The sequence below is a fragment of the Megascapheus bottae genome, chromosome 5 (genome assembly GCF_031878675.1).
Source record: "Megascapheus bottae isolate mThoBot1 chromosome 5, mThoBot2.hap1, whole genome shotgun sequence".
Classification (NCBI taxonomy): domain Eukaryota; kingdom Metazoa; phylum Chordata; class Mammalia; order Rodentia; family Geomyidae; genus Megascapheus; species Megascapheus bottae.
The window spans coordinates 33,998,377-34,008,802 of NC_143513.1; the positions used below are offsets into that span (position 1 = coordinate 33,998,377).

The window sequence follows — 10,426 nt, forward strand, 5'->3', positions numbered from 1 at the left end:
TAACCTGGAGCTGAAGAACTCAGAAACAGTGGCCAGGCCCAGGGGTGGGGTGGTAGCTTTGAGCTGAAGCTCCTGGGGACCCTGAGTCCTGCCTTCCTTAAAGATCAATCTGTAGGGGCCGGGAGTCTGGCCTAGTGGTTGAGTACTTGCCTAGCATGCATGAAGACCCAGGTTCAATTCCTCAATACCACATACATAGAAAAAATTGCAAGTGGTGCAGTGGCTCAAGTGACAGAGCTCTAGCCTTGAGAAAGACCAAGGACAGTTCTCAGGCCCTGAGTTCAAGCCCCACAACTGGCAAAAAAGAAATCTAAATAGACCAGTGAAACAACAAAGACGGGCAGATGTGTCTCAGAATCTGACTAGACCTCCAAATGCCAGTATCTGGAGCCATGTCTCTTACCATAAAAATAGAAATTCAGACAAACAACAGCCCAGAAATAAACCCTAGTTATCTACCAAGGAAGAAAAAGTCAACGAAGCAAAGAATAAAAACAACAAGAATGGTCAGCTTAGCTGGGCTCACTGTGGCTCACACTTGTAATCCTAGCTACTCAGGAGGCTGAGATCTGAGGATCATGGTTCAGAGCCAGTCTGGGCAAGAAAACCATGTAACTCTTATTTCCAATTAACCACCAGAAAACCAGAAATGGCACTGTGGCTCAAAGTGTTACAGGACTATCCTTGAGCTAAAGAGATTAAGGACATCACCCAGGCCAGAGCTCAATCCCCACAACTGACCAAAAAAAAAAAAAAAAAGGATGGTCAAGGAACCTGGAGAACCAGAAAACAGGTCTCTGGCAAGAAAATCATTTGTAAAGCTCCAATCAGCTCAACCATACATAGCGTTCTGACCATTCTTGGTTCTGACTAAAGATAAAACCTAGATACATCTTTGCCTGTCAGAAAACTTAGTGTGGGAAGAAACTTCTGCTCACAGTCACATAATTCTGGGTATGGATTCTGATTCTGTTACTAGCTGAGTGAGCATAGGCAATTTTGTAACTTCTTTGAGCTTCCAGATTTACTTATCCATAAAGCAAGTTCATTCTATTGCAGTGCTTAGGATCATACTTTGGGCCTTAAGCATGCTATGTATCCCAAGACCTTTGTAGGAAGTAGGGCTTGGCTCAAGGGTAGGGTGGTAGCTTGAGCTGAAGAGCTCAGGGACATCACCCCAGCCAAGTTCAAGCCCCATGATCCACAAAAAGAAGAAAAAGAAGAAGAAGAAGAAGAAGAAGAAGAAGGAGGAGGAGGAGGAGGAGGAGGAGGAGGAGGAGGAGGAGGAGGAGGAGGAGGAGGAGCAGCAGCAGCAGCAGCAGCAGCTGTGAAACTGATTTAAAAACACCATCTATTCCAAGAGGAAGGTCTTATGACAAAATGAAAGAAGTCATGTGTCATTTGAGGGCAAAATACATTCTGAGAAATGCACAACTCAATGAAATATGTAAAGATCATCAGGGCATCCAAACCCAAATTGTGGCTTCTTGATGAAATCAAGAGACTATAGGCTCACGCCTGTAATCCTAGCCACTCAGGAGGCTGTGGATTGAGGTTCAAATCCAGCTGGGGCACAAAAGAATGTGAGACTCTTATCTCCAATTAACCACTAGAAAATGGGAAGTGGTGCTGTGGCTCAAAGGGTCGGGTGGTAGCCTTGAGCTGAAGAGCTCAAGATCTGAGGATCATGGTTTAAAACCAGCTGGGGCACAAAAGTCTGTGAGACTCTTCTCCAATTAACCACCAGAAAACTGAAAGTGGAGCTGTGACTCAACAGGATAGAGCTAAAGTGTTTAGGGACAGCACCCAGGCCCAGATGGTTCAACTCCCACAACAGACAGAAAAAAAAAAAAGACACACGAATAAACCATCTTCATACAACTTCTTCCAAGGTAGTAATTAATTTTAAAAACTGTTATTAAAGGGCTGGGAATATGGTTTAGTGGTAGAGTGCTGGCCTAGTATTCATGATACCTCAGTACCACATAAACAGAAAAAACAGAAGTGGCACTGTGGCTCAAGTGGTAAGAGTGCTGGCCTTGAGGAAGCTGAAGGACAGTGCCCAGGTCCTGAGTCCAATAAAAAAAAAATTGTCATTAAAAGCTGGACACTAGTGGCTCATGCCTGTAATCCTAGCTTCTCCGAAGGCTGAGACCTGAGAACCACATCTCAACTTATGTATATACATAAGTTAATTTTTCAATTGATATCTGTTGGACACTTAGAATGTATACAGTTGAGATTGAGGACCATTACATACATTGAGAGTGTGGTAGAATTTTCTGTGACAAAAGAAATGCCCTTTATCTGTGCTCTCTGATAGAGTTACACTATCAATGTCACATGTCAATACCGAGCACTTGAAATGTGGCATATATATATATATATATATATATATATATATATTTCCTCTACTGGCCATTGCAACGTGTTTATTAGATTGAAAAGTTTCAGAACAAGATTATTAGAAAATAACTCTGAAAACTCAGACACCGGGGGTATCCAAAGAGTCTTCCTTGAGTACATTCTTACATTGAGCTCACTGAGACTTAATACATTAATCACCAAAATGACTTAAGATTTAGAAACACATAATGTGTGCCTTGCATGCCAAGCCCTTGACATGAATTTAATTACTTCTACAAGCAGGGCTATGATTCAGATATTATTATTATTATCTCCATTTACAGGTAACAAAGCTGAGAGATTCTTATTGTGAATGTGTCATGTAAGGTAACCCAAGTAAAATCCAGGTATGCCTAATTCAGAATTTACTCTTCTGGACAGGACATGCTTTTCTGAGGCTGCTCTTCTTTAAGTGTTGTTCTTTAACTGTTGCAAGTACCTGGTATATTCCTTTCTAGTTTAGGGGACAGGAATTCCACTCAAAGGATTTGCAATATAAGTCAAGCAATAAGTTACCATGTAAATAACTCATAGGTGTGGCTGGGTAAATATTCCATGCATATTTGAACCCCACCCTTTGAAGTGTTTAATAATTAAAATTCTATTATCAAATCGAATTCATTAGTCGTCTTGGCAGTTTCACTGCTGCTGGAATTTAAACAAGAGATGGAAATATTGAGTAGACTTCTTAGCTTTCTTCTTAAGAAAAACCTAAGTATTTTCACAATGAGTCTATTTGTCAAGACATAAAACAGTGCTACATTAACTTTACCAAATCCCAGTCACAGCTAATAGTGATAGACTTAGAATAGTGTTTTGCTTATAAACACATTTGGATTATTAAAAGAACACAGACAACCTTTAATCATCCCTGATAACACACCTTTTATTTTTAAGGGTGAGTAAAACAACTCAAGTGCTTTGAGGAAGAAAGTATTTGTTAAATTAGGAAAAAAGTAAGCATCTTAATAACTTCAAATGCAGCATTTAATTTAATTTGATTTAATTTATATTTTGTTTTAAGCATACGTAACATCTGAAGCCAGTTTCGTAAATCAGAGAGAAAGAAGAGTTGGAGAAAGAAGGCCAGCACAAAAGAAGAGTAGCCCTGATGCAAATAGGCTTTAAACACTTGGAAGTGTATGTAGAAGGGAACCCCTGCTGACTAGGATTTATTTGGAGCAAAATTGCACAGTGTTTGGGTTTTTATTCCATAGTTGTTTGCTTTTATAGACTTGAGCAGCACCTCAATGTGATAAATACATGTCTTCATCACATGATAGACAAAAAGCAAAATGGGCGATATGAAGAAATAAGGGATAGGATACCCTCAAGGATAGCCAGTGGGGACCTATTCCCTGCCATGAGGTCCCACCTGGTAAATTTTCCTAAATGTGCCAGAACAGTACTATCAATAGTGAGAACCTGTGAAAGACAATTTTTATTGAAGCCATAAACAAGACAATAGTAATATTAAATAGAGCAGCCTCCAGATCAAGCCTCGAGACCATCATTAAGTGAATGTCACAACCATCAGTGTCTGATACCGTTGGTATTGTATTAAGTGATGTGGATCCAGAGTGCTCAACACAGACATTCTTGTGGGGGAGGGGGATGGGGGTGGTCATGGGGCTTGAACTCTGGGCCTGGCATTTGTCCCTGAGTTCTTCAGCTCAAGGCTACTGCACTACCCTTGAGCTACACCCCACTTTTTGTTTTCCATAGGTTAATTGAAGATAAGAGTCTCAGAGTCTTTTGTGCCTAGGCTGGCTTTGAACCTTAATCCTAGGATCTCAGACTTCTGAGTAGCTAGGATTAAACACATGAGCCACCGCACCCAGCAACACAGGCATTCTTTATAGTTTTAAATGAGACATATTTCACTTAATATGATTTTTTCTAAGTCTTTCCATTTCCTAACAAATGGGTCGATGTTGTTTTTTCTGACAGCAGCATAGAATTCCATTGTGTACAAATACCACTACTTGTTGATCCACTCATCAACTGAGGGACATCTAGGTTGGTTCCATATCTTTGCTATGGTGAATAGTGCTGCAATGAACATTGTTGTGCTAGTAGATTTAGTATGCCCTAGTTTCTGGATGGTTGGGTAAATGCCAAGTAGTGGGATTGCTGGGTCTAGGGGAGTTCTATGTTTAGCCTTTTGAGATACTGCCATACTGTTTTCCATAGTGGCTGAACAAGTTTGCACTCCCACCAACAGTGTAGAAGTGATCCCTCCTGGCCACATCCCCTCCAGCATCTGTTATTATTCATTTTCCTGATCCTGGCCATTCTAACTGGAGTGAGGTGGAAGTAAGCCAGACTCAAAGGAACTTAGGCTCAATGGTTTCCCTCACTTGTCATAATCAGTAGAAACCTTGGGCTCTACTAGCAGAGATCTGCAATAGAGCAAAACCTAGATACATAAGGCCATATAGTATGAAGCTAATTGAAAGGACCTCCAGGATATTGAAACAAAAGCCATGTAACGAATGATTGTTGTCCTTAATGTACTATGTTATCTCTCATCTCCTTTGCTGTCCCTTGGGTATCTCATATTGTTACAGTATCTCACTTTGTTATCTGATACATTGAATTTATTTGTATTTGGTTATTTGAAATCTGATAGGGAAGGGGGAAAAACCAAGAGGGGGGGTAAAGGGTACCAAGACATGTGAAAGGGTATCAATGCATGTGAATTAATGCACCTTCTATATGGAAAATATCATGCAACCCTTATATTAATTACAATAAAAATATAAAAAAATAAATGAGACATATTAGAAAATGAAAAGAAATGGAAATATTCAGTTCCATAAAGACTGAAACATTTGTTACTGTAGAATAGTTATCATAGTAAACAATGCTTCAATGAAAGGGGTTTGCTGGTCACCCAAGATGTTTGTCAGGGAATCCATCAAATGGATCGAGAAAATGTGACATTTGGCCGGAGTGTGGGAAGGAGAGAGACATGGTTTCAAAAATGTACTCACATCCTGTCTCATGTAACTCTAACCCTTCTGTATATCACTTACAAAATAACAATAAAACATGTAAAAAGAATATTTATTAATACAAATTACTGACTTCACAAATGTCAAGGCTACAATTTTAGGAGGAATCTGTGAAGGGAAATGTTAGTGTGAGTGCTAAGCAGTCTTTAAAGCTTCCATCCTACCCCTGCCTTGTGGTATCTCACTTGCACCTTCAGGTCTTGTGTGCCTAGGTGCATTTGATTTTCCCATCTGTCATATTGTCAAAATTACTTATACCAGTGAACAATTCTCTGGAGAGTAATTTTCCTTGCTTACTTTTCAAACAGCCTTGGACATAATTTTTACTGTTACAATTTGATGATGCTACAAACTTGAACAAATGTATCTCTACAGTTACCTAATGAATACATCATATAAAGTAGATGTTATATTCTGTTATTTAAATAGATATTTCCAGTTATGATAATTATTTATGAATAGATATTGTAACCTGTGACTATAGAAATATAAGTTGTTGCTTAATTTGTCTACTTGTATCAAACTTTCTTGGTTTCTAGCTTACGTAATGCATAGTAATTGGTTCTTTTTCAGACAGAATTTTTACTTCCTGCCTTTTATACTATATAGTTTGATGAATTTGTATGGTTATTTTACTCCATAAATATATATTTGTGCTTGCATGTTCAGATGAAAATAAACTCATTTGGAGAATACAAAGTAATAGAGAAATGATTCTTGTGGTCTGGCAAAGAAAAAATTTAATTACAGAAAAAAGTACAATGTTAATTGTTTTTCAAAAAATTGTTTAACAAACATATATTGAAAAATAAACAGAACATATTTATGATTGTCACAATGTATTTCATTATTTTTACCAGTAGAAAAGTTTGATGTTTGTGAGTTTTGTTTTATTTTTTCATTATTGTTTACTTATATGGTTTATGGGGCTATTTTCTGAAATACATGCAAGTTGTATTAGTTTGTTTTTGAAATTTATTATATTGAATCATTAATTTTTGAGTTAGAAAATTTTTATAAAGAAGATGTTGTTTATGGTATGATATAGTCATCTAAATTTTATTTTAGTGTTTGCAAGTTTCCTGTGTGTGTGTATATACACTTGTACTTTAATTTACAATATGATGCTATAAATAAAGCCTTGTATAAGTGATTAGAATTTAATTTATATTAGTGAGAATATAAAATTTTCATATTTTAAGGCAAGTGGCAGCCAACTTCTAAGTAGAATTGTTTATTTTCAATATACTTGAAAATTTTCTGCATATGATGTGCACATTAAATTTAGTGTAGGCTAAAATGTTTAATTTCCTTTCCTGTGGTGATATTGCACATTTTGCTTAGTTTTTACCACACTATATGTCTGTACATTTATGCATGTGTATATTGTAACATATATAATACATATGTGAATGTTTTCACACTTTAAAAAGTTGAAATATTAAAATATTATTGTATGTTTAAATTCAGACAGATGATCCTTGACTTACAATGATTTGTTATTTTTTATTTGATGATGGTGTGAAAGTGATGAAGCAGAAAGAGTAATCTAAGTTTTGAATTTTAATCTTGGATATTAATATAGTTGATATTAATCTCTTGTGATGCAAGAAAGTAACAGTAAGTTGCAGCTCATAGTCAGCTAATGGTAGTGGAAGTCAACATTCTACTCAATATTCTACTCTGTACCCTTTTTGATCTATGTTTTCTGGCAAATTAGATATATTAAATGACTCATTGATTCAAAGCAGCCTATTTGAGAGCAAATGAAATTGTTTTATAGTAAAAAAAATCTACATGGGAATTCATAATTTACTAAAATGTAATTCTGAGTAAAATATCCAGTTTTCTTGTTTCTAGTATAAACAAATATTAATACTCCCTGATGGAAGGTTTGTGATGTCAACCAAAAAATGGATCAAATGTTGCAAATGTTGATCTAATTCAGATCAACATGATCTCACTGTGTTGTGTTAATTACCTACACCTTTTATTCCATCTGCAATTAAGGTTGAAAGCATTGATACTCATTTCATGGTTAGTTTGTGAGATCAGAAACAAGAATTTTTTTTTAAAAAATGTGAATCAATATTACAAATCAGTTCAAAAGACATAGTTTATAGGAATGGAGAGGATAACATCAAAGGGGGAAATTCCTCACTTCTCGGAACAGGAATCACCTCAAGGCACCTTTGTTCTTATTACAACTGGTGTTTCTTTCCCCAGTTCTCCCAAGGAGCTAAATTCAAAGCTGCCTCATACACTCAGAGGCAGCTGCCATGCAGCCATCAACTCGGGTGGTGGAGGACATTGAAGATTGATTCTCCTTTGTAATTACATGGATTTCAGCTTTGAAAAAGGAGGTTCCAAAACATACTTTACATCTGTGTATTATAGATATGATGTACTTTTCCTCATGTATTTGATTTCACTAATAACCAAGAATAAACTAACACATTTTAATAAAATATAATGCTCATACTATAATAACATTTTCATTATGTATAATATATTCTATAAGATTTTATAAGATTATATTTTAAAATTTTTATAAGATATGGTATATCCATGGTGTGGTAAGTGATTTTACATTTTGTTTCTTTTTTTATTATAATGTATAGAGAGGGCACAGTTACATTCACCAGAGAGAGAATATATCACTTCTCACACATTGACACCCCTCTCATGTTTTTGTCCCCATTTCCCTCCTCCAACGCCCTCCTCTCATCTTGTTTTCCCACCTTCCCTTTCCTCTTTCAAATAAATGTACATACAGCATGCCAGGTAAGAAAATCAGATACACTAATAATATGAGATTAACCAAACAGCAATAAAAGAAAAGAGAAACAACATAGTACATTAAGAACAACAATCACATAATATAAAGCACTTATTTCCACATCCTGAAGATCCTTTCATTTAGCCTCATCCTATATGACCTTATGTATCTAGGTTTTGCTCTATTGTAAATCTCTGCTAGAAGAGTCCTAGATGTGTACTAATTATTACAAATTAGGGAAACCATTGAGCCTATGTTCCTTTGGGTCTGGCTTACTTCACTTAACAAGATTTTTTGCAAGTCTTGCCATTTCCTTACAAATGGGGCAATGTCATTCTTTCTGATGGAAGCATAGAATTCTATTGTGTATAAATACCACATCTTCTTGATCCAATCATCTACTGACGGGAATCTGGGTTGGTTCCATATCTTAGCTATGGTAAATAGTGCTGCAATGAACATCTTTGTGCTGGTGGCTTTGGTATGTCCTTGTTTCTAGATGATTACTCAAGTAGTGGAATTGCTGGATCATAGGGGAGCTTTATGTTTAGTCTTTTGAGGAACTGCCATACTGCTTTCCATAGTGGTTGAACGAGTTTACATTCCCACCAACAATCTAGTAGTGATCCCTCCTGGCCACATCTGTTGTTATTAGATTTCTTGATCATAGCCTTTCTAACTGGAGTGATGTGGAATCTTAGAGTTGTCTTGATTTGCATTTCTTTTATGGCTAGAGATAGCCAGCATTTCTTCATATGTGTAATTGCCATTCTTATTTCCTCTACAGAGAAGTCTCTCTTTAAGTCTTTGGCCATCTTTTAAATGGGATGGTTGTTTCTTTGGAGATTAGTTTTGGAGTGATTCAATTTTTTGAGCTGTAGATATATTTTAGATATGAGGCCTTTGTCTGTTGTATGGTTAGTGAAGATCTTATCCCAGTCTGTAGGCTTTCTATTTAATTTGCTAGCTATGTCTCTTGCCATACAAAAACTCTGCAGTTTAATGGAGTCCCACTTGTCCAAACTTTCTTTAATTTGTTGTGTTTCTGGGTCTTCATTAAGAAAATTTCAACCTGTGCCAAGATAATATTATATCCCTGGTATATTATGTGATTTTACTTTTTGTTTGGACATTTTAAACTTTTCTTATTTTCTTACTTTCTTTATTTTTCTTTTTCTTTTTTGGTACTGGGGAATGAATCCAATATATTTCATTTGATAGACAAGCACATTGTCACTGAGCTACATTCAGCCCGATTAAGTGATTTTTATAAATCACTGTATATCCATGATATTTTACTTTAAGTGTACATTATGTTGTCCCATGACATAAGTTAAAATGTATATTTTATGTGCTAGCCACAGGAGAAGTGGTATCCAGCAGTTAACTGTAACTCTCAAGGTAATCTCTAATTTCATATTCCATTTTAAACAGAAGAAAAAGGAGATTTAGATTAATCTTTTTCTCTGGTTAGCAAAATTGTTTAAATCTAAAATTATATCAGGAGACATATAGCTACCTTCACTGTTACATTTTATATCCTACAAATTCCAACTACCAAACTGGTCTTCACTCTACAAGACTTTATGTAGACTCTCAAATAAAAGCAAGTCAGTATTGTCCTCTAAGACATAATACGTTCTATCTTGCTTGCTTTGGCAGCACATATACTAAATGGGAACGATACAGAAAAGATTAGTGTGGCCCCTGTGCAAGGATTACACGTAAATTCATGAAGCATTCCATATTTTTTTTAAAAAGAAGTTTCTATCTTAGGGAATCACAGAGTTTAATCATGATTATTTTAGATGACACATAATGTCATCTAAACCACAGAATGTGTATGAGGGTGGTCTCATAGATTATAATAAAACTGAAAACTTAATATCATTTAATTATATCATGGACACACTAATGTTATATATAGCATGTTTCCTTTCTCATATGCTTATGATGATTCTGCTATAAACAAATTTGTATTCTACATATATATATATATAATTACTGTAAAAATAAGTGTGCCATTGATGGAAAAACAGACCTGAGTATGCTTATTTATTCTCCTCTCTTCTCTTTTTTGGCTATACTAAGGCTTGAATTGAGGATCTACATATGTTCAGCATGCATGCTTAGCTAACACTCTACTATTTGAGATAAGCACCTAACTTTACTTTGTGTTAGTTGTTTTAGAAATGGAGTGAACTCCATTTCTAGTGAACTCTTC

The 10,426-nt window shown here is 35.9% G+C and overlaps 1 non-coding gene across 1 annotated transcript; it reads left to right on the forward strand.

Annotated features, from left to right (window-relative positions):
* The first annotated feature begins 9,848 nt into the window (after positions 1 to 9,848).
* On the forward strand, positions 9,849 to 9,954 carry LOC150063204 (U6 spliceosomal RNA). Its single transcript, XR_016535731.1, has one exon. It is a non-coding gene; the product is annotated as a U6 spliceosomal RNA (small nuclear RNA).
* Positions 9,955 to 10,426: the final 472 nt, after the last annotated feature.